The sequence below is a fragment of the Cupressus sempervirens genome, unplaced genomic scaffold (assembly GCF_028749045.1).
Source record: "Cupressus sempervirens isolate cs-2001-9-10 unplaced genomic scaffold, ASM2874904v1 CseChr00c100005_01, whole genome shotgun sequence".
NCBI classification, from domain to species: domain Eukaryota; kingdom Viridiplantae; phylum Streptophyta; class Pinopsida; order Cupressales; family Cupressaceae; genus Cupressus; species Cupressus sempervirens.
Genome location: NW_028322203.1, coordinates 862,501 through 888,309, shown reverse-complemented (window position 1 = coordinate 888,309; position 25,809 = coordinate 862,501). Strand labels below are relative to the sequence as shown.

The window sequence follows — 25,809 nt, the reverse complement described above, 5'->3', positions numbered from 1 at the left end:
AACTAGGTTTAGATGATTCATCATAGGAACAATGGGAATGGGAGGATTTAGAGCGTAGGGGTAACTCACATCCTAGACCAATTCTTTTGAAATGAAAAATGATGGGTTGGACTCTTATCCTCATCTTCTCTACCAATTTCACCAACCTTATAGCTATTTCCTTCACAAATCCTCTCAGGTGATGCATATGCCACCATAATTTCCCCATCCACTATCTTAGTAAGACTTCCCACCAAGGATCTATCCTTGGACCTACCCTCTAGAAAGTCTTAATGTGGCCCTTGGTCTTTCCAATTCTGTTCATCTCCAAGTTGAGCAATAACTTTGGCCTTTTGACCATCTTTTTGGTCAACACAGGCCTTTTTTTTTTCAACCGTATCTTCTATCATATTAGACACATCTTCTGCACCTTCATCTGTCCCTTCACCTTCTTCTTTCCCAGGAGACTTTTTTATCTACCTTTTCATCTTCTTCTACAATAAATTTCTTGTATGTCCCAAAACTTTTATTCTCTGGGGACATATGTACAATTTTCCAACTGTAACATCTTGTGCACTTTGAATGCAATATTTTTCAATCATCTAGTCTGAAGATAGAAATAATAGAAGCCATGCCATAAAAGGCCAACACCAAGTGTTTTACAAACTCGCCAGTCTAGTCTTATCCTCCTTTGCTCTCTTTCGCAATTCTTTCATAACACCTTTCTTGTTTGCGCATCACCATCACTTGTGTGCTCAAGAATTGCATTAAGCTCATATTTAAGAGCTTTGATATCTTCTTCTGCTTCAGCTTCTAGCTTATCTTCCTAGTCATCCCACCAATGCACATGATAGATTATTTTGCATTTTGCATGCACAACCTCACTCTCTACTGAATTCAAGTGCCCAAGAAATTTGTTGATGGTAGAATCAATTTCACTGTCTTCCATCGTTCCTCTAGCCTAACCTTGGCTCTTATAACAATTGTAAGTTGTTTAACAAGTAGAGAAATGAATCAAAACATAACAAAAAAGATGGAACACAAGTACATAGATAATTATCATGGTTCACCACAACTATAGTTATATCAACACTCCAAGTAGGGAATTACTATATTATTGAACAATATCTCAATACACAATACATGACTGCACAAGTCATTTATAGAGAACTTAAGAAATACGCAGAGACAAAAGGGAGAAGGAACAATCATATGACCATTAGACTTCCTATCCCACAAAAGAAAAGTCCAAACAATCTCTGTCCACAGTTGCACATCTCTACATACTTTTTTCTAACTTCTTCATATTCTTTTATTTTTCGAAACCACTTTGCTAACACGTGGCAGTACGCGGGTGGTGTTGAAAAGACTTTATCAGAGAATAAGATCCTAAAAATACACATTTAAAAAATTTGATTATTCAAATAATCCACTGAAATAATTGCGAATTAGCTATGCAGCTGATGGAATGGCTGAATATTTTAATTTATTAATTGTTAGAAATTTAAGAAACAGTGAATTTATAATTTTAAATTAATATTAAATAGTAAATTAATACCAAATCTATCGACTGGTAGACGCTTCCAAATAGTTGGATCCAGCTGTAAAGCAATGCTGTCCAAGTCAATAGTAAAAGATTGAATCAGGAGCCAAAGGACGACAATAATGCAGTAAGATAAGACAAGGAGAGGGAAACGTGGGCGGACATGCTAAGCTTCAATTATTTTCGTCTCTGTATGTGGAATTTTCTTGACCAAACCCATTTTTGTAATGACAATGGGAACAAGATGAAAAAGATGAAAGAGACTTAGGACTCTCCAAATAACTTATTTTAATCTAATGATTCTCTTCCCTATAAAAGACACGCAGATCTCCCACGATTTTTCTTAGATTCGTAATGAGCTGGCGTGTTATTCGGCCACTTGCAGAAGATGCTTTTCGCACCTGATTTTTCTTGGCAACGGCTATCCGGCACATACATCTATTAAAGGCTGTGGATCTCCTCTTTTGTGCACATACATCTGTTTTACCCAAATCCATATCTTGTTCAAATCTCATTTACACAGCTTCCCTCTTTCATACGCCGCCCAGAAAGAGAAAAATGGGCAACACTTGCTGCTGCTGTTCATGCTCTGCTCCTGATCAAGTAGATTATCAAGATATATTTGATAAAGTGATCCAAGTGGAAGATATGAGTCACATTGATGAACTCATTTCTTACATAGAGCAGCTCTTAACTGCCATTGACCATGGAAACCTTCCATCGATTGCCCACCTTGCCAAGACCAGTCGAGTGACTGCCTCTCTCAATTCCAGCGATAGTTTACTGGAGAAGATACTGAAGCGATCTAAACACGTGTGCAAGGTCTAAATCCATTTCCTTATCATATTTAAGCTTCTTGATGTACATAATTGAAGTTTTAATAGGAAGGTGTACTTGACTCGAAAGAAATAACAATTCTGTTGAATATGTTTTTGAGTGCAGAGGAACATTGTTCCAAATCTTAACCGTGAGACACGGAAATTGGTGATTGGTGTGACGAATCAAGGAGCGCAGATAAAGTGGGTGGGAGTAGCGCTGTCAGTTGTGGGTTTTGTGTTGGAAAGAATTGAGCAAGTTTCTTCCAACAGAGAGGAATGCATAGTGCTGCTGAAATACATGTTTAACCTTGCAAAATACATCAAGCAGTTGGAGTATCATTTGGGTAATCAAGAGAAGCTGAATAGGGTTCTCCAATTCATTGTAGAAGGTTCCCTCCTCTGCATATCACAAATGCAGTCTCATCCACTTTCCAAGTAATTCAAATTTATGTATTGTAAATTTTATTTGGTCATTTGTCCGTAAATCGACTCCTAATAACGATGAATCTTTGTTTACTTTTGATGGTCACGTAGATTTTTTGCTGCTCCAGTTACGGCTGATGATTTGCAGAAATTACGAAGAGGACTTGGGCAGGAGTACTCGGAGCTCACAATGGAATCAATAATTGCTGTGCTGAATAGGATTCCAGTTGTGTTGCCTCCATCCCAGGGAAGAACTCCTCAAGCAGGTGTTAATTTCTCTCGTCTTTCTTTATTTAGTAGCTGTTTAGGCTAATTTAGTCTATCTAGATCTCTTAGTAGAATTATGTTGATTTTTTTTTCTAGGTGATACAAGAGTTTAATAGTCACTCATCCAAAACAAATAGTATTTTTTTGGTGCAAATAGATCTATAGCAACCAAAAAACCTAAAAATGATCAACTATTAGTATATATATATAATATCTTTAATTTTCTTTCATTTTTATTTTAACACATTTTCTAATAAAATTTAATTTGTGTGTGTTGTAGTGGGTATTGAGGAAGCAAGAAATGATGTTACACGGCTTCTAGATATGGAAAGCAAATCAGTTAAAGCAGTGGTTATTTATGTTCATGGTGGAATAGGAAAGACTACTTTAGCAAAAACAGTTTTCAGCAAACTCGACCTTCAGAACTACAAATATTGCAAGGTCAATTTAGAGCAGAACTGTTCAGAGGCTGATCTGAAAGTTGCACAGCAACAAAACTTAAGAGACCTTTATGACCGCAATATTGCCTTCAGGGATTTAAATGAAGGTCGGGAACAATTGTCCAAATATTTTAAAGAGCAATCCTCTAAGCCTGTCTTTATTTTTGTTGACAATGCATTGGAGCAAAAGCACCTGGAAAAGCTACTGCCTATTAGTGACCTAGCATCACTTCCACCACAGAGCAGGATTCTTCTTACGACAAGGAATCTCAGTGAGACCCGTATTCTTGCACAGCCAGGAGTCGAACGATGTCATTATCAGGTATCATGTCTTCCACAAGACAAGGCATGAGAAATCTTGTGTGAGTTGGTTTTAGATAGTGCCCATGCCAGGTTTGACCCCACCATAGATATTAATGGCCTCCTTGAAATATGCCAAGGAATTCCACTAGTACTAAAAATGGCAGGGCCGAGATTACGTGAGAATAAAGAAAATGTGCCAGCTTGTAGAGAGACAGTGGAATATCTCAAGTCATCGCTGCTACAAGGACGAGAAGCCGAATTAAGTGAGCGCATGGTAGACTTTGTTTATAATCGCTTGGATGCCTCTTGTGTGAAAAATCAACTATTGTAGTCACTGATTATTAATCTTCTATCATAAACGATTATTAAACTGCTGAAAATAAATTTTCAGCTAATATTGAAAAATAACACAACTGCAATTTCACTTATAAAATACGGAAAGAAATGTGCAACACAATGAACACAATATTTTCGGACAAATTGTCCCTGGAAAAACCCCTAAGGGAAAACCAGTTCTACAAATGAGGAATTATATTAAACTTCAGCAAATCAAGAGATACCAAATTTCTTGCGTCTCACTGACAAAACTCCGACAACCTCCTAATTTCTCCTGCTGATATTCTCCACTGCTATCCCCACGCTAACACTGTGCCCTTGCTAACACTGCAAGACAATTTACTATCACTGCAAAATGCTTCTCCAAACTTGTGTCTCCAAATGACCCAATGACCTCTTTTTATACTACCCTATTGGAAAAACCAACGACTGAGATTAAATCAAACCAACGGCTGAGATTAAGACAACTCGACAGCCAATAATAGAATCGGTTGCAAGGTGTCCAAAAGGGAATCACTAAAATTAGTAGATAATTATCCTTGAATAACCATTTACTAATTCTCGGCGAGTGGACAAATAGCTGTCCAAACTACCCATAACTAATGCTGCTATACATAGATAAAGACGAACAGCTATCCAAGCTACCTATAAATAATACTGCTATTTTCGGGTCAGAAATAACAGCTGTCCAACTAACAATAATTAACACTCCCTCTTAGCGAGGAAGCTGTTCTGCAGAACACCTAACTTATCTCTGAAGAAGATAAATTTTGCCTTCCCCAATGCCTTAGTCAGAATGTCTGTTACTTGCTCCTCTGTAGGTATGTACTGTAGCTGAACAATTCTCCTTTGTACACAATCTCTGATGAAGTGATATCTAATATCTATATGTTTAGACCTATCATGAAACATTGGATTCTCAGACAACTTGATGCAACTCTGATTGTCACAATGTATCACAATAGTCTCAACCTTTTAACCAAACAAGGCTACTAACAACTTCCGAAGCCATATAGCTTCACATGTCGCCATGCTAGCTACTATGTATTCTGCTTTCGCTGAACTTAGAGCCACAAACTTCTACTTCCTGCTGAACCAATATACAACTCTTGATCTCAAGCTGAAACAAAACCCTGAAGTGCTCCTTTTGTCTGTTGTACTTCCTGCTCAATCTGTGTCAGTATAGCCTATCAACCTGATACCTTCACCTTGAACATATCTGATCGCATACTCAACTGTACCACACAAGTAACGTAGTACATGCTTAGCCGCTATCCAACGCATTCTCTTTGGTTCAACCTTGAACTAATTAAGAGAGTTTACTGTAAATGCTATATCTAGTCTAGTGTTGACCAAATACATAAGCGAACTAATCAAGTGTCTATGTAAAGTGGGATATACATCTTTCTCCTTAGTTGTATCTACCTTCCTCCAATTCGTGATCATGGGTGTAGACATGGCTTTGCAATCCTCCATCCCAAATTTTTTCACGATTTCAATGCAATATTTCCCTTGACCAAGGAAAATCTCCCCATCTGTCTGCCACACTTCCATGCCTAGAAAGTAGTGCATAAGTCCTAAATCCTTCATCTTGAACTCTTCTGCAAGGTTCCTCTTGCAATCCACTATGAGCCCTAGTGAACCTATAAGAAATAGGTCGTCCACATAAAGAACAAGAATGAGAATCTCACCCCCAACCATCAAGTAGTAGAGGTTAGCATCTGCTTCACTCTTCACAAAGCCCATTTTCTGCAATTATGTATCAATGCCCTCATACCACACTCTAGGAGCATGCTTGAGTCCGTATAATGCTTTCTTCAATTTGCACACGTGGGTCTCTTTGTTGTGTGCTACAAAGCCTTTTGGTTGTTCTATGTATACCTCCTCCTTCAACTCACCATTAAGGAATGCTGTCTTGACATCCATTTGATGGATTTGCCATCCCATCTGTGCTGCAAGTGAGATTACAGCTCATATAGAAGTATACCTGGCAACTAGAGAAAATGTCTCCTCATAGCCTATTCCCTCCTTCTGAGAGAACCCCTTTGCCACGAACCTCGCCTTGTATTTCTCGATGCTACCATCTACACCGTGCTTTATCTTATAGATCCAACGTGATCCAACTACAACCCTATTTGTTGGTCTAGGTACTACCTCCCACACATCATTCTGCATTATTGAAGAATATTCTTCAACCATAGCATCTCGCCATACCTGATGTTCTGCAACTTCCTGATAGCTAGAAGGCTCACTATCTACCAACTGACTAACTAATGCCACATAGTCATTGAACTTGGCTGGTTGTCTTCACTGTCTAGTACTCTTCCTAGGAACTCCCACAAACTCCTGAGTATCCCTTTGTGTATCTAGAACCACATGGTTCCCGTTGCCAACTGTAGAGGATGAAATGTCAACCTTTAAGTCTTCTAGATGCATTTTCTGTTGCACCTGTTGCTCGATACTCTATGAATCTTCACTAACTGAGTCTACGCTTGTATTGGTAACTATACTTAAGCTTTGTTGCTCTTGAATTGGTCTTGGAGCTTTTGTTGGCTGCTCACTCTGATCATTTGCTAGCAAATCTCTGGATCTCCTGAATGCCTTGTCCTCCATGAACTTGACATCTCGTCTGACAATAATTCTTTTAGTCCCTAGAATGAAAATCCTGTATGCCTTTGAGGTCTCACTGTACCCAACAAAATACCCCCTCTCTATAGTCTGATCTAACTTTGTACATGTATCTCCAGGAATATGGCAATATGCCAAACTCTCGAATATCCTAAAGTGACTAACATCTGGCTTCTTCCCTGTGAAAGCCTCCTCTGGTGTCATCTTCCCTAGCACCTTGTGTGGAACTCTATTCTGAATGTGGACTGATGTATTACACGCCTCTGCCCATAAGTAATGGGGCATGTCCTGGTCATGTAGCATAGCTCTTGCTGCCTTCGATATAGAACGGTTCTTCCTCTCAGCATCTCCATTCTACTATGGATTGTAAGGAACAGTCCATTCTCTCTTGATTCCTTCTCTGGTGTAGAACTCTTGGAAGAAATTTCCTTTGTACTCCCCTCCATTGTTTGACCAAAGAACCTTTATCTTCTTTCCTGTCGAGTTCTCCACAAGAGCCTTGAACTTTTGGAATCGACTAAAAACCTCATCCTTAGTCTTCAAGAAGTATATCCAGGTCTTTCTAGAGAAGTCATCAATAAAAGTAACATAGTACTCATATCCTCTGAGAGATTTCGTCGACATCGATCCACAAACATCTGAATGTACTAGATCAAGAACACCCTTAGATCTGGTGTCACTCCTTGGAAAAGATGCTTTCACAAACTTCCCCAACACACATCTCTTACATACATTGTCATGCTTTGTGCTCACCTCTAGAACACGTGTCACTGTCTCACGAAGCAATCTAAGTGCTGCATGATGAATATGGCCCATCCTCCTATGCCATAGCTCTCCAAGATCTTTAGGATTACTGTTGCTCATAAGTGCCTTAGGAGTATCAAACTACAATCTATAAAGGCGACCACTCCTAACTCCAATAGTTATGGGTGATTTCCAATCCTTGTGCTTAATCAACACATTTGTCCCTCTAAAGAGTACATTATACCCCCTATCCTGAAGAATAGATACATAAATCAAATTCATACCTAAGCCTGGCACATATAACACATCATGAAGTGGGATTATCTTTCCATTCTCCCTCTGAAACTAAACAATCCCTTTCCCAACAGGGTTGAGTTTGGACAAGTTTCCCATAAAAATTTGGATGTTGGTGTCCTCTTCCTTGTAATTGGAGAAGTACTCTCTAACTCCTGTCATATGAAATGACGCCCCACTATTTATATACTAAACACACTATGACGTTGAGCTAACCATACAAGGTATGAGTGCAAACTCATCTTCCATTCTATTGGAGAGTTCTTTTGCACTTGCTGAAGTTGCCAGCTACTTCTTACCCTTCTTCCTCTCTAGGAAATCACTAACATAATGGCCAAACTCGTGACATCCAAAGCACTTGACCTTAGAAAGGTCCTTCTTCTTCTTCTCACTTTGTGATTTTGATCCTTTGCTAGATCCCTTCTTTTCTTTCCCTTTACCCACTAGGGCAACGTTTTCTTGTTCCACCTCATTTTTTTAACTCTTGTTGGCCCCATTGACAAGACTTAGTCTAAACTCCTCCTGAGTGAAATCAATCCATAGTCGATCTCAACTCGGTAAAGTATCTTGTCCACTAACAACTTGAACAAAGACACTCTATTGTTTAGTAAACCCATTTAGGGCTATTCTCACTAGTTCATCATCACTAGGGCTATCTCCAATAGCTGCTAACTCATCCTTGACAAGTCCTAGCCTGGTGAGGTAACTTGTGACATCTTCTCCCTGATTCATCCGAGTATTCTTTAGCTTCTCTCTAAGAATCAACTTCTTATTGGTGGTAGCATTCTGGTATAGATTTAGAATGGCGTCCCACATCTTCTTCACTGTATCTAGCTTCGAGATATGTGGAACAATATGATCTTTGACACCATCAAGGATTATCCTCCTCGCCTTGGCATCGTCCTTCCTATATGCTGCAAGCTGTGTTGCATCTGTTGGTACAGGTACAACACTGGTAGCATAATCATTGATACCATTCTTTTCCAAAATTAAAGAAATTCTGGCCTTCCAGACACCAAAATTTGAGGCACCATCCAATCTATCCTGATCTCTCAGACCAGTTGAAGCCATCTCAAGGGTTTAAAGAAATAATAAATCTAAAATGATCAAAATTTCTTTCCTAGGGAAAAAATCTTCTACCCTTAACAACGCTCTGATACCATGTGAAAAATCAACTATTGCAGTCACTGATTATTAACCTCCTATCATAAACGATTATTAAACTGCTGAAAATAAATTCTCAGCTAATATCGAAAAATAACACAACTGTAACTTCACTTATAAAATACGAAAAGAAATGTGCAACACAATGAACATAATATTTTCGAACAAATTGTCCCTGGAAAAACCCCTAAGGGAAAACCAGTTCTATAGATGAGGAATTATATTAAACTTCAGCAAATCAAGAGATACAAAATTCCTTGCCTCTCACTGGCAGAACTCCGACAACCTCCTAATTTCTCCCGCTAATATTCCCCACTGCTATCCCCACACTAACACTATGCCCTTGCTAACACTGCAAGACAATTCGCTATCACTGCAAAATGCTTCTCAAAACTTGTGTCTCCAAATGACCCAATGACCCCTTTTTATACTACCCTATTGGACAAACCAACGACCGAGATTAAATCAAACCAACGGCTGAGATTAAGACAACTTGACAGCCAATAATAGAATTGGTTGCAAGGTGTCCAAAAGGGAATCACTAAAATTAGTAGATAATTATTCTTGCAATAACCATTTACTAATTCTTGGCAAGTGGACAAACAGCTATCCAAACTACCCATAACTAATGCTGCTATACATAGATAAGGACGAACAGCTATCCAAGATACCCATAAATACTATTGCCATTTCCGGGTTAGAAATAATAGCTATCCAACTAACAATAATTAACATCTTGGAAAGAGGCATTTCTTAAAATTGTCTTCTTTTTTTTGTAATTGGGAGCGAAAGTGGGTGGTCTCTAGTGTTGGAGCGACAGAGTTTAAAGAACTTCAAAGTGCAGCACTTGTCAATGTTACAAATAAAGGTAGGGTGAATGTTCACGATATAGTGAAAGCACGAGGGAGAATGCTGTCGAGAGATGGGGAGAGAATCACTGACTTACAATCTCTCACCAATGCTCTCCAAGATGAAGAGGTATTTATTTTGCCTATAACTTCATAGAATCAGTTAGGGGAAATATTATGAAGATCAATTAGTGCTCTACATTTGATTTACTTTTGAGTTGCACACATTTTTGCAGAGCATAAAGAAAATAAAGGGGATCGCTCTTAATGAATCATTCAAGCTGGATGTTGATCATCTTAATATGATGAAGAGATCTTTAAAAGTTTTGAGCTTGACAAGAAACACAAGAATAATAAATGGAGAATGTAGAGGAGCCTTTGAAAATCTAAGGCTGCTTAGCATGGAGAATCATAAAAATTACTCATGGATGGATGTAAGTAAACATCCAAGATTATCAGCAATCATTTTGAGAAATGAAGAAGCTTCCTACTTCCCTCAAGATTCCAACGTCCCTAAGGCAAGATCTACAACTTCTACCTGATTTATAATATTATATCTGGAAAAATTAATTAATTTTAAAAAAAAAATTTCAAGACATTATTAACTCAAAAAAATGAAATTGTTTTGCAGTTTGCGGCCATCTCGTCTTCATTGAGATATGTATATATAGAAGGTTTTAGATTAACTAATTTTTTCACTACACTTTACCAAGTTCAGTTTTTGAACTATGAGAAATACATTAAAAGTTAATTTAATACTCACAACCCTAAACCTAAAATTTTACTCGGCACTTAAAAGTTGCTCGGCATATGAAGGTGTCGAGTGCCAGTTTTACTCAGCACTTGAAGGTGCCGAGTGATAGATTGCTCGGCACTTGATGGTGCCAAGTGACAGGCAAGAGGTGTTGAGTTAGCTCGGCACTCAAAGAAATAATACTCGGCAACAATGGATGCTGAGTAAGCTCGGCTCCAAAGAAAATGCTTAGCAACAATAGATGCTGAGTGAGCTTGGATCCAACTGAGAAAGAGGATGCCAAGTGTTCTGTTCAACTGAAAAATTATACCTTAAGAAATTATTCCAACGTGAATACTTTCACCATTAAAAACAGAGAGCCAAAGCTTTAAGATTTTAAAAAAATTACTCAAATGCAACATACAAGGGAAGAGCAATGGATTCAAGTATGCCTGCTTGCCTTCTATTCAATATTTGATTTAAACTATTACAAAATCTAGGAGCATTCAGCTTCAACCAGAAAACCCTAAAACAACCCTAAACTGATAAAACTTCAAACTTCAATAAACTTTAAACCTGCAACTCTAATGGCTGCATACAATGGTGCCTAGAGCAATCACTGCTTCAACGGGACAAATCCAAAAAAAAACTTATAGAGAGAATAGGGAAACACGTGCAACTGCAGGCACAAACTGAACTTCCTTTCCTCTGCACTCTGACGACTGAATTTGCTGATCACTTCTCTCGTCTTCCTTCTCTACAACTTCTGATTTGCTTAATCTGCTTGAACTCTCTCTAGTCGAATGAAACTGATCATTCCTTTTGTCTTTTCCCCCTCATTTCTGAATTCAAAAATTTTCACCTACCATGCAATAAATTTTGATCTTTCTGCAAGCTGTCAAGGAGGTAGGTGAGCATTTGGCTCTAGGGGCAAATGTCAACGCTACATTAAATATTCCAACACTCCCCCTTTGTCCCGACCCAAACAAACAAGGATCAGTGCTAATCCAAATCAACTACACCAAGAAACTCTCTTAGGTGTACAAAAGGTCCAATGCCTAAAGGCTTAGTAAAGATGTCTACTAGCTGCTACTCAGACTTGCAAAAATCCATCTTGATATCCTCATTCTCCACCAGCTCTCTGATGAAGTGATATCTGATTTCTTTGTGTTTGCTTCTCCCATGGAAGACTGGATTCTTAGACAATGCAATTGATGAGATGTTGTCACAATAAATTGTGGTTCCAACCTCTTGCCTTTCATTCAAATCTGTCAAGATCCTCCTTAGCCAAATTGCTTGACATGCTATTGCATGTGTTGCTATGTATTCAGCCTCTACTATAGATTGAGCAACAATAGGTTACTTCTTGAATGCCCATGAAATTGCACTTGATCCCATATGAAACATGTATCTGAAAGTGCTCTTCCTAGCATCTAAACTTCTAGCCCAATCACTATTAGTGTAACCAACCAACTTGAAACTTTCATTTGCAGTATATAAAATCTCAAATCCCTTAGTACCTTTCACATACCTTAGGATCCTCTTTCCCGCTTGCCAATGGGAATCTTTTGATGTTTCCATAAATCTAGAAATTAGACTTACTGCATGCATTAGGTCTGGCCGAGTTGCAGTCAAATACATTAGACTTCCAACCATACTCTTATATAATGTTGGATCCACTCTCTTGCTAGAGTCTTCCTTGCTCAACTTCAGACCTACTGTTGTTGGTGTGGGGGCTGCCTTACTATTTTGCATTTTAAATCTCTCCAAGATCCACCCTATGTATTTTTCTTGAGAGATGAAAATGCCATTATGCATTTGTTTTACTTCTATGCCTAGAAAGTATTTCAAGAGACCTAGGTCTATCATTTCAAATTCACTTTTCATGGCCTCTTTAAACTCACCAATTACAGCCTTGTCATTACTAACAAAAATCAACTCATCTACATACAAGACAACAATCAATACATTACCATATGATGTCTTGATGTAAAGAGTGGGCTCACCATTGCTTTTGCTAAAGCCATTGCTCATCAAATATGAGTCAATCCTACTGTACCATGCCCTTGGAGCTTGCTTGAGCCCATAAAGAGCTCTCTTCAATCTATATACTTTGTTCTCTTCACCTACAACTTCATAACCAGGTGGCTGCTCCACATATACTTCTTATTTCAATACACCATTTAGGAAGGCGGATTTCACATCCATTTGAAATACCTTCCACTTGTGCTAAGCTACAATTGCTATGATAGCACGCACAGTTTCCATTCTTGCAATAGGGGCATATGTCTCATCATAGTCTCTTCCATACTATTGTTTGTAGCCCTTGACTACCAGCCTTGCCTTATGTCTATCAATCTTGCCTTCAGCATTGCATTTGGTCTTATAGACCCATTTCACTCTAATCACTTGCTTCTTGGGAGGCAATTCAGTTAGCTCCCATGTCTCATTCCTTTCTATAGCATCTATCTCCTCATCCATGGCCTTACACGATTTTTTCTTCTTAATAGCTTCTTCAAAATATATTGGATCATTATGAAAAAATAATGCAAAATTAACACTCTCATCATAATCTTCATACCTTTCATCTTGGTATATCTCCCTAAGACTATTGGTCTTGCTTGGTAATAGGGAGGAGAGTGTGGGATCAAAATCTTCACTGCTGCTACTTGGAACTGACACTCGGTCATGCCTAGAGGAGCTCGGTAATGACTAAGGCTACTTTCCTTTTCTTCTATCTGCTCCTTCTTGTTGTTCATCAACATCCTCTTCACTCATAATTGGCACTTTACTTGAAGTGCTTGGTGACTCATCAATTTTTCCATACCAAGACTGATTTTCAAGAAATTTCACATCTCTTGAAAGCATCATCTTGTTGTTCAATGGGTCATACAATCTGTATGCCTTTGATTCTGGGCTATACCTTATGAAAATGCATTTCACACCTTTGTCATCAAATTTTGGCCTTTTCTCTTTAGGCACATGTGCATATGCAACACATCCAAACACCCTTAAGTGTTCAACTGTCCATCTTCCTCATGACCATGCTTCTATTGGAATTCTATCATGGATTGCTTTTGTAGGACACCTATTAATTAGGTAAACTATTGTTGCCACAGCCTCTCCCCAAAATTCAGTTGGGAGACTTTTCTCTTTCATCATGCTCCTTGCCATTTCAACAATGGTCTTGTTCTTTCTTTCAACCACTCCATTTTGCTATGGTGTATAGCTCACTATGAGCTCTTTCTTTATGCCATGTTTCCTGCAAAAATTTACAAAAGAATTGGAGGTATACTCCCCTCCTCTATCTGATCTGAGGACCTTGATATAGTGTCCACGTTCTCTTTCAGCCTGGGCTTTAAATTTTACAAATTTATCAAATAGTTCAGATTTATTCTTTAAAAAATACACCCATGTCCTACGACTGAAATCATCAATGAATGTCATGAAATAAGTACTCCCCCCAATGGAAATAACTTGCATAGGACTGACTAGGTCGGTATGCACTAACTCTAATGGATATCTAGCCCTCTTAGAATTTTTAGAATTAAAGGGAAGCCTATGTTGCTTACCCAAAATACAAGCATCACACTTGTCACAAGAATTTCTTACACGTTGCAAACCATCTACCATTCTTTTATTTGATAACAAATTTAAACCAGCATAGCCAAGATGACCATACCTAAGATGGCATAGCTGTGAGGAGTCTTCAATCACACTCCTTAGAGCTGATTGTGGAAACATTCTGTTCTTTGTCATTTGAACTGCTGCAAGTAAGTTTTTGCTTCCATCTTTTTCTTGAATGACACACATGTCATTCTCCATCAACACTTTCTATCCATTTTGAATGATCTGACCAATGCTCATCAAATTGTGCTTCATACCAGAGGCAAAATACACATTTTGTATTTCCTTCTTTTCACCTTTCTTGGTGCAAACCATAATAGATCCTTTGCCCACAACTGGTAGGGTTCCATTGTTACCCATCTTAATCTCAGATTTGAAACTCTTGTCAATGAATGAAAAAAAAGTTTCATTACCACTCATGTGGTTGCTACATCCACTATCAAGGTACCAAACCTCAAGGCTTCCTTCTTCACCAGCATTACACATGATGAAGGCAGTGGCATTGTTTTTACTTCCCATATTCACATCAGCCACATTTGCTTGTCATGACTGATCATTTTTCTTTTTCTAGCATTCATTTGCATAATGCCCATATTTATGATAGTAGTAGCATTCTACATACTCTTATTTGAGTTGTAATTTTTTCAACCTCCTCTTGAGGTATTTTGAGAGCTACTTGCTCCATCTGCTCTTCCTGAGCTTTCTGCTGCAGCATTTCTTTGTCCTCCATTACCTCGGCCTCTACCTCTGGAGTTTCTACCTGAGCCATTTTTTCATCTTCCCCCTTCCTCTTGGATTTGTGTAAAATTTGAGGCCCCACATCCATAGTGAGTTAGATATTTTTTTTTCTTAGGATACTTGACATGGTAGGAGATGTAGGAAAGATATGGCAGCAGCCACCATCCTTTAATGGGCAAAATTATGATACATGGGCAAAGAAGATGAAGACCATAATGGTTGCAAATGATTTGTGGGAGTTTGTAGTTAATGGATTCAATGATGTGACAAACCCAACTCAGTATGTTGCTCTCACAAATGTACAGAAGACTCATTCGAAAGAGTCAAGGAGGAAGGATGCTAAGGCATTAAGTCTTATTGAAGTAGCAATGACAGAGACAGTATTCCCAAAGATTGCAACAGCAATGACAGAGACAATATTCTCAAAGATTGCAGCAGCAAATTATGCAAAACAAGCATGGGATATCCTTGAGACAAACTTCAAGGGGATTGATAAAGTCCACATAGTAAAGCTACAGAATATAAGGAGGGAGTTTGAGAATCTTCAAATGAAGGAAAATGAATTAGTTGCAGATTTCAATTTAAGGACCTCCAATGTGATTAATCAACTGAAATCAAATGGAGAAGACTATCAAGAGCAAATGATAGTGGAAAAGATATTGAGGAGTTTACCTCATAAGTATGACAATTTGGTCATGACCATAGAAGAGGCAAATGACCTCACTGTTTTGACAATGGATGAGTTAATGGGTACACTTCAAACCCATGAGCATAGGATCAATAGATCTTCTTCTTCATCTATTAGAGTAATATATTAAAATTTAATTTAATACTCACAACCCTAAACCTAAAATTTTACTCGGCACTTAAAATTTTCTCAACACATGAAGGTGCCGAGTGCCAATTTTACTCGGCACTTGAAGATGCCGAGTGATAGATTGCTTGGCACTTGATGGTGCCAAGTGATAGGCAATAGGTGCCGAGTTAGCTCGGCACTCAAAGAAATAATACTCGAAAATAATGGATGCCGAGTAAGCTCGGCTCCAAAGGAAATGCTTAGCAATAATAGATGCCGAGTGAGCTCAACTCCAACTGAGAAAGAGGATGCCGAATGTTCTGTTCAACTAAAAAAATATAACTTAAAAAATTTCAAGGTGAATGCTTTCACCATTAAAACCAGAGAGCCAAAGCTTTAAGCTTTCAAACAAATTACTCAAATGCAACATACAAGGGAAGAGCAATGGATTCAAGTATTCCTGCTTGCCTTCTATTCAATCTTTGATTTAAACTATTACAAAATTTGGGAGCATTCGGCTTCAACCAGAAAACCCTAAAACAACCCTAAACTGGTAAAACTTCAAACTTCAATAAACTTTAAACCTGCAACTCTAATGGCTGCATATAATGGTGCCTAGAGAAATCACTGCTTGAATAGGACAAATCCAAACAACAACTTATAGAGAGAACAGGGGAAACACATGCAACTGCAGGAACAAACTAAACTTCCTTTCCTCTACACTCTGACGACTGGATCTGCTAATCACTTCTCTCTTCTTCTTTCTCTACAACTTCCGATCTGCTTAATCTACTTGAACTCTCTCTGGTCCAATAAAATTGATCATTCCTTTTGTCTTATTTCTCCCCCTCATTTTTGAATTCAAAAGTTTTCACCTACCATGCAAGAAATTCATTTGATCATTCTACAAGCCGTCAAGGAGGTAGGTGAGCATTTGGCTCTAAGGGCAAATGTCAACGCTGCATTAAATATTCCAACATGAACTGTCTAACATTATGAGACTGTAGTGAGTTTAATAGCCTTCTTGAAAGCATTAGTAACCTATTTATTTTGAAACATTTGGATTTAAGGTCTTGTTCAAGCTTGTGGAGCCTTCCAAATAGTTTTGGTAGTTTGTCATCTTTAAAATATTTGGATTTGAGGTCTTGTTCCAGCTTGGGGAGCCTTCCAAATAGTTTTGGTAGTTTGTCTTCTTTAGAACATTTGGATTTAAGGTCTTGTTCTAGCTTGGGGAGCCTTCCAAACAGTTTTGGTAGTTTTTCTTCTTTAGAATATTTGAATTTAAGGTCTTGTTCCAACTTGGAGACCCTTCCAAACAGTTTTGGTAGTTTGTCTTCTTTAGAACATTCAGATTTAAGCTCTTGTTTCAGCTTGGGGAGCCTTCCAAATAGTTTTGGTAGTTTGTCTTGTTTACAATATTTGAATTTAATCTTTTGTTCCAGCTTGAGGAGCCTTCCAAATAGTTTTGGTAGTTTGTCTTCTTTAGAACATTTGGATTTAAGCTTTTGTTCCAACTTGGGGAGCCTTCCAAACAGTTTTGGTAGTTTGTCTTCTTTAGAACATTTGGATTTAAGCTCTTGTTCCAGCTTGGGGAGCCTTCCAAATAGTTTTGGTAGTTTGTCTTCTTTAGAACATTTGGATTTAAGCTCTTGTTCTAGCTTGGGGAGCCTTCCAAATAGTTTTGGTAGTTTGTCTTGTTTACAATATTTGAGTTTAATATTTTGTTCTAGCTTGGGGACCCTTCCAAACAGTTTTGGTAGTTTGTCTTCTTTAGAACATTTGGATTTAAGTTGTTGTTCTAGCTTGGCGAGCCTTTCAAATAGTTTTGGTAATTTGTCTTCTTTGGAACATTTGGATTTAAGCTCTTGTTCCAGCTTGGGGAGCCTTCCAAAGAGTTTTGGTAGTTTATATAAATTGGTGAAACTATATTTAGTCGAATGTACACAACTATCTTTGTTGCCTGAAAGTTTTGGAAATCTTGCTTCCTTGAAATGTTTGGAGTTGCAAATGTGTGAGAAGCTCATGAATCTACCTCAAAATTTTCGTCAGCTAAAATATTTAGAATATGTGAGCATGCATGGATGCAATGCATTACACAGCCTCTCTGGTGATTTTGAATGTTTGAGTTCACTTACTTCCGTGAAGGCTTCAGAATGTTCCCAATTAGAGTTAAATACAATTGATACGTTAGCCAAGATGAAGGGATTGATGGTGGTGGATATAGACAAAAGCCCCAAGTTGAAAGAGCAATGGGAGCAAGTGAAGGAGCATTACTCCTTAGCAATAGTGGAGTGCGGAAGATAGGTAATTTGTCTTGTGCTTAACTAAGGAATTTATTTCAAATGTTATGCTCATCGTGTTCTTAATTTGAGCGTTGTCACAACCCACTCTCTCCTTACCCAAATAAATTTTCTCTCATTGCCACGTGGATCAGGGATACCAGTTCTAGAAACCATTTTCTTTTAGATAAATGAAAAATAACTTACCTCATCTCACCTTAACAGTTTTTTTTATTATGAATTAGAAATTTTGTAACCGCCTACTTATCATTGCGTATGGGACTCTTCTTGAGGAGCATCAAGGCAAAACTTGGGGGGAAATCCTTCCAATCTTCTTTTTAATAAATGTGTTCTTGACCTACTATATGAAGGGGGCCTACAGTTAGTGTTGAAGCGAGATAAAACTATCTGTGTTAAAGAGTCTATCCCGTTGTGGTTGATGTTATTACAAAAGCTTATAAGATGTGTAATCCTAGGCGTGTCGACATTGAGGCTATGGTGGACAGATGTAACAGAGATGAGAATCCAAAATCTTTACGACTTTATTCCATATGGGGTCACCTCATTTAAAATGAGCAAAAGAATGGTCATGTACAACAGAAAGTAGGAGAACTGTAATGGCATGGAAGGAATTGTGCAAAAATTGAAGAGTATTGGACCCATTTTGCTGTTCTCTTTGATTCATTTCTTTATCTTTATAGATTGTCTCTACAGAAGGATTATTCCCAAACCTTTAGGTTTTATGATCTGAAATCAGAAAGAACAAGGTATCAATGGAGAAATATGATTGTGCATTTGGAAGGCAGTGCATGGGATGGGCGAAGAAACATCTGAGGGAGTGTGTTGTGGATTAAGAGAGTACTTATCTGTTGGTTTTGAGCTCATCAGTATGTTCAGCTTCACAGTTGGAGAAGTTGGTTGTTGGATGTTACCGAGATCACCATGGATGCAGAGGAGAGGCTTGGAAGGACAAGAGGGACACATGGAAGACAAGACACCAAACAAGCTTCAATTCACAGGTTTCTTTATTTGATTTAATCCAAATGATCGATACTTTTTAAGCTCTGTGAAGTTCATTTTGGTCTACAACTACTAGATAAACCATCCATCTATGTGCATGCTTGTCTAAAAATCTTGGATTATCAGGATAAAGTCAGTAGAATGGACCCCTTATGGTTGTTTTAAATGAGGGAAACATCTTTTAAAAGTACTATTCTCTATTAAGGGCATAGATTCAAATTTTGTGTCATTCATTTAAAAGATTTAACTTTTTATACTCAGTAGACTTTAACTACGGAAAGACATGTCTTGATAATACTTCAATAGAAAACTGGGTGGGTAGCATTCTATCAGTTTATCTTCTTGGATTTGCTAAGAGTTGTGAAGATTGGGAGTTATAGATCAGAGTTAACCATCCTCCTTATTTTGCTAGACTTTACCCCATGTTGGTCAACAGGGTTCCTTCTAATTATTTCAAACGTATTTTGCATTCGGGCAGGACTGCACAATGCATTTAGGTATGCATTGTGTTCAGTGAGGCTCCTTGTGATGGTGAAATATTAATAGGCCATTGTAGATTTTATAAGATGTAGCTGCGAGATTTAACATTTACCTAAACCACAATGTGTTTGTAGAGCTGCTTTGGGATTTGAGGCTCATAACTATTCATCAAAGGTTATGGAAATATCCTTACAACATAAAGTAAACAGCTAAGTTGTGTCCTGTATTAATAATACTTTTAATTTTTAGAATTAAATTCATTACTAGATCACAGAAATCAAACCACTATTGATCTTGTTACACTCAAGATGGAGGAAAAGAGGGGTATATTCGTGTAAAATGGAGTACACTTTTTCCAGGATATAAAATGTGTTTTAAATTTTTATGACTACTCAAAGATTGAACACCATGCGTAATGGCTTAGACTGAATGTAAGCATCAAGGGTATGCATTTCTTAGCATTGTTGTTGTACTTGTATACCTATATGTTGATAGTGCATAGTGGAAAGTAATGGTGTCATGCTTGTTGTGTCTTCATGTTTTATGAGAGGAAATTTAAGGTAGGATAACATACTATGGTTACTAATTGATCTATAAAGGTTTTCATTGATAGCTATGTGATTGGCTTAACCTATGTGTATGTATAACATGCATCAAAAGAGAATTGGTGGTAATACATGGAAGTTGGATTAAAATTCTTGCTAGAGATGCACTAAAATGCTGTAATTGATTGATCCATGATTAAAGAACTTCATGGTTTTATCCTTGTATGGGGATGGAAGTATGGTACTCAATGATGGATAAACCTTGTTATGTTCTACTTATTATAAATAATGGTACTGAAGTGACAACTAAGAAAATGTTGTTTGGTTATCTCATTGACCGATTAATGTCTTGACACTATTTGTGTAGCACAATTCCATTACTTCTCTTGGTTTTACTTGATTAGAGTATCTCGTTGCCGGGCTAGGTATCTTTCATGTTAGGAAAGATTCCGGAGAAGTTTAACAGCTTCATGGTAGGGTGGTAAAGCACTCCTACAATATTCTTGCCCTTGTGTTCTTAGACAGGTTCTGGAGCTCTTTTCAACTTGGTCGCCATGGTTATACTTCTTGGTATCTGGTATCTGGTATTAGTAATCTGGTAACGAATTTACAGTTTCTTTTAAATTTGAGCATAAATGTAAAGTTAATGATAGTTAACCGACTAATGTTGACTAGTCAATATTCAAAAGACTTTGACTCTCATTGATTTTTTCGCATATTACGGAGATTGCTGATGTGGCATTTGTTTTGCAGGGGCAGTCATTACAAGCGTCTTTCTTACATTGCAGGGATTGAATGATGAAACTGTGGGTGTTGGTAAAGGACAGGGATGTCACATCATCAGCATCATCAAATAGCAGGTGTTGGGAAGCGGTGAAGAAGAAGTGGATGGAGGTGGTTGCTTCGGAGGGTGGGCAGATGATATTTGTGGATGTGGGAGGGTCGTGGGAGGAAAGAGAGAGGCGTATTGAGGAGGCTCTGCCACATTTGCCCAGCGGCACAGTTGCCTGGATGCCACCTGACAACAGGGCGAGGCTACTCTTCACCTATTCCGTGCAGCGTTGTTACGAGAGACATATTGTGGAAAAGGAGGACGATTTGGGGGTCGGGAATTGCATTGTGGGCACATCAGTGTGGGTAGATGAAGAGGGGAGGAGGAGACTTGATCTCGATCACCTCCAATTCGTACTGCCCGACTTTGGAACACTTCCTCTTGCTGAATCTGAGTACCAAAATATTTCTAAACAATTGTTGTCCCCTGTTTCGGACGCAATTTGGTCTCTGCAAACCGACTATTACTAGTCTCACATAGTATTCATCTATGGCATTGCGTCCTCAACTTTCTGGCAGGCGGCCATGAGGAGTGCACCAAAATCCAATCATTTCGAAGCAATTCAAGGAAAACAGTTGTGTCAAATTATACATCTCCCTTCTTTACAAATTATCTAGGTACCTACTGGATGCTGTCCTACCGAATATTGCATGAGATCAAATTATCTCCCTTGTTTTCACAGTGAAGAACCCCCAAATGGAATAAAATTGAGCATTTCTGAACTTGAATTCTTTAATTTTATAAATTTATATATTTGTAAAAATGACCAATCTTGATAACAATTCCTGAAAGTGATACAAATTTTTAAAATAGATCTCGAGTTCAGATTACAGGTGGAGGATCAACTTGTCTAAATCAGAACTTAAAGATATTTGATCTGTTAGAATACTTTTTTTAATAACATTAGTCAAAATTAAATTATTATTATTATTATCTAACTTTTTATAATTACATTAATTAGAGTTAGATATATTTTAATAGAAAATCTATATCTGTAATTTCCATTTTAATCATATTTCTTTCTCATTTGTTATATTTATTTGTGATATTTTTGAAACTTTGAAATCTAAAATGTTTTTTAATTTAATCTTTTAGAATGAAATATGTATGGTGTTCATATGAAAATGTATTATTTTTCTTAATATGAATGAATTTTTAACTTCTATGTTTTTGAGTGAATTTAAATTTTTTAATTTTTTTCTCTATTTAAGATTTTATTGTTTTTCTAAATTGAAATAAAAAAACTAATTTTATTTATTTCTTATATAGATATGGTACATATAATTTTATTTATCTCCAAGTGTTATATACAAATATCTATTAACTTTGAGGAGGTACAAGGAGATCTCTATTTTGTAGGTACAGTGACAAATATTAGATATTGTGATTATATAATTTGAAATGTTGGTGTAAAAATAAGGTAATTAAATGAAGAATTGATTTCTAATAGTATATACTGAAAGATGGTTAGTATAACTAAATTTTGATAAAGTAATTAATTAATAAAGTTCAGACTATACTAAAATAATGAAATTACAATAGATTTTAAAAATTTGAACAAAATGGTTGATATTATATCAAATTTTAAAATAAGATTAAAATTTATAAATTTAGGAAAATATTAAATTAATGAAGGTAAACATATAAAAAAATTTAATTAGAAGAATGTTACGAGAAAGTGCTCTATACAAATAAAATCAATCTTAAAAAATCATTTTAAACATATGCATATAGTAAAATATCAAAAGGGGTGTGTGTGTGTGTGTGTGTGAGAGAGAGAGAGAGAGAGAGAGATAGAGAGAGAGATAAGGTAGTAATAATAAGAGGGCCTGTCATGATAGAGGGGGTGTGAAGGCATGAGAGACACAAGGTAGCCATGAGAGTGAGATAGGAGGAAATATGGTTAGAGACATGTGTAAGAGATATTGTGAGAGATAAAGAGACATGAGTGAAAGATATGGGGTAGATATAGAGGGTAAATAGGGGGAATGGATTGTGAGAGGAGGGAGAGGAGAGACTTAAAGAGATTAAGGCGGCAAGGAGGGGTGGAGATGATATAGATATAAATGGTAATAAAGGAGAGGATATGGTAAGCATAGGTGGAAATAGGAGAAAGGGAGCAACATGGGAAGGTATGAGGTAGAAAGAGACAACTTCGTAGGGGAGAGAGATGAAGTAGAGAGAGAGAGAATAATTAGGGCTTCGAATGGATGGAAATGGTGAGAGAGAGAGAGAGAGAGATGTGCTAATGAGAGAGATGGGCTATAGGGGATGAATGATAATTAGAGAGAGAGAGAGAGAGAGAGAGAGAGAGAGAGAGAGAGGACATATGTGTGAGAGTTTATGAACAAAAGTTGCATATGATTTTCTATGTACTTGATAGGAGTATCTAAAAGGAATTAGAATTCCTGAAATTGTATGGTTTCTTTTAGTTCAACATCTTTACTTTAAAAATTAAACAACTTTGATATATGGAATCAAACCAAGTTCAATTGATATCAATTTTAAAAACATTCATTTTAAATAAACACAAAAATAGTTTAATATACATTTTACAGTGTCAAATATTAGATATTGTGATTATGTAATCTGAAATGTTGGTGTAAAAATAAGGTAATTAAATGAAGAACCAATTTCTAACAGTATAAACTTAAATATGGTTAGTATAACTAAAGTTTGATAAAATAATTAAATAATAAAGTTTAGACTATAATAAAATAATGAAATTACAATAGATTTTAAAAATTTGAACAAAATGGTCGATATCATAACAATTTTTAAAATAAAATAAAAATTTAAAAATTTGAGAAAATATTAAATTAACGAAGGTAAATGTATAAAATTAAAATTAAAACAATGTTAAGAGAAAGTGTTCTATACAAATAAAATCAATCTTATAAATTCATTTTAAACATATGCATATAGTCAAATTTCAAAAGGTGTGTGTGTGTGTGTGTGTGTGAGAGAGAGAGAGAGAGAGAGATGAAACAAAGCGAGTAGGTAGTAATAATAAAAGGGCTCATGAGAGAGGGGGTACAAAGGCATGAGAGACACAAGGTAGACATGAGAGTGAGATAGGGGGAAACATTGTGAGAGACATGTGCAAGAGATATTGTGAGAGATAAAGATACATGAGCGAAAGATATGGGGTAGATATAGAGGGTAAATAGGGGGAATAGATTGTGAGAGGAGGGAGAGGAGAGACTTAAAGAGATTAAGGAGGCAAGGAAGGAGGGAGATGATATAGAGATAAATGGTAATAAAGGAGAGGATATGTTGAGCAGAGGTGGAAATAGGAGAAGGGAGGAACATTGGAAGGTATGAGGTAGAAAGAGATAACTTCGTAGGGGAGAGATATGAGGAAGAGAGAAAGAGAGTAATTATGGCATCGAATGGATGGAAATGGTGAGAGAGAGAGAGAGAGAGAGAGAGAGAGAGAGAGAGAGAGAGAGAGAGGTGCTAATGAGAGAGATGGGCTATAGGGGATGGATGATAATTATGGTGTGTGTGTGTGTGTGTGTGTGTGTGTGTGTGTGTGTGTGTGTGTGAGAGAGAGAGAGAGAGAGAGAGAGAGAGAGAGGACATATGTGTGAGAGTGAGAAAAGAGGATATAGAGTAGGAGACATGAGGTCGACATAAAGAGAGAGAAATTGTGAGAGGTAAAGAGCCATGTGAGTCAGAGAGGGTGAGAGACATGTGGTAGATATAGATGGTGAAAAGGTTAGAGGATGACATTGTGAGAGGAGCGAAGGGAGAGAGTTAAAGAGTGCAATTAGAGAGAGAGAGAGAGAGAGAGAGAGAGAGAGAGAGAGAGAGAGAGAGAGAGGAGAGAGAGAGAGAGAGAGAGAGAGGGTGAAAGACATGATGTAGAGATAAATAGTAATTAGGGGATAAAATGTTAAGAGGCTATGGGAAAAAAGAGAAAGATAAGAGAGGGGAAGAGATGAGGTAGAAAGAGACAACATGGTGGGAGAGAGAGATGAGATTGAGAGAAAGAGAGTAATTAGGGAATCACATGGATGTATTTGGGTATGGGGGAAGGGAGGGAAGAAGAGAGAGAGTGAGGGGGAGGGAGAGAGAGAGAGAGAGAGAGAGAGAGAGAGAGAGAGAGAGAACGTAACACTTGGTGAGAGGAGAGAGATGATAGAGTGGAAGATAGTAATTAGTGATAAGGGGGATGAGATAAAGAGAGAGAGGAGAAAGAGGGTTTGAGACACAGGCTTTATATATGGTAATTAGGGAGAGGATATAGTGAGAGCGGGATGGATATGAGAGAAAGGGAGAAGGAGAGAGATGAGGTAGAAAGAAAGAAAGTGAAAGAAAAAGATACATGAGACAGGGAGAATAGGCAATAACAACTTAAGGGGACATGAGAGAGAGAGAGAGAGAGAGAGAGAGAGAAATGGGATATACCATATAAGACATGAGGTCAACATAGAGAGAGATTGTGAGAGATAATGACACATGTAAGCAAGAGATGTTGTGAGATGTGAGGTAGATATAGATGGTAAATAGGGAGGCAAGATTGTGTGTGTGTGTGTGTGTGTGTGTGTGTGTGTGTGTGTGTGTGAGAGAGAGAGAGAGAGAGAGAGAGAGAGAGAGAGAGAGAGAGAGAGGACATATGTGTGAGAGTGAGAAAAGAGGATATAGGGTAGGAGACATGAGGTCAACATAAAGAGAGAGAAATTGTGAGAGGTAAAGAGCCATGTGAGTCAAAGAGGGTGAGAGACATGCGGTAGATATAGATGGTGAAAAGGTTAGAGGATGACATTGTGAGAGGAGTGAAGGGAGAGAGTTAAAGAGTGCAATTAGAGAGAGAGAGAGAGAGAGAGAGAGAGAGAGAGAGAGAGAGAGAGAGAGAGAGAGAGAGAGAGAGAGAGAGAGAGAGGGTGAAAGACATGATGTAGAGATAAATAGTAATTAGGGGATAAAATGTTAAGAGGCTATCGGAAAAAAGAGAAAGATAAGAGAG

At 37.5% G+C, this 25,809-nt stretch overlaps 1 pseudogene across 1 annotated transcript; it reads left to right on the top strand.

The window, feature by feature from the left end:
- The first annotated feature begins 1,992 nt into the window (after positions 1–1,992).
- Positions 1,993–21,559, top strand: LOC149527910 (uncharacterized; annotated as a pseudogene). The gene is made up of 8 exons (XR_016359614.1): positions 1,993–2,344; positions 2,465–2,775; positions 2,875–3,029; positions 3,311–4,083; positions 9,684–9,917; positions 10,024–10,322; positions 16,689–17,982; positions 20,807–21,559. The product of XR_016359614.1 is annotated as an uncharacterized LOC149527910 (transcript).
- The last annotated feature ends 4,250 nt before the right edge of the window (positions 21,560–25,809 follow it).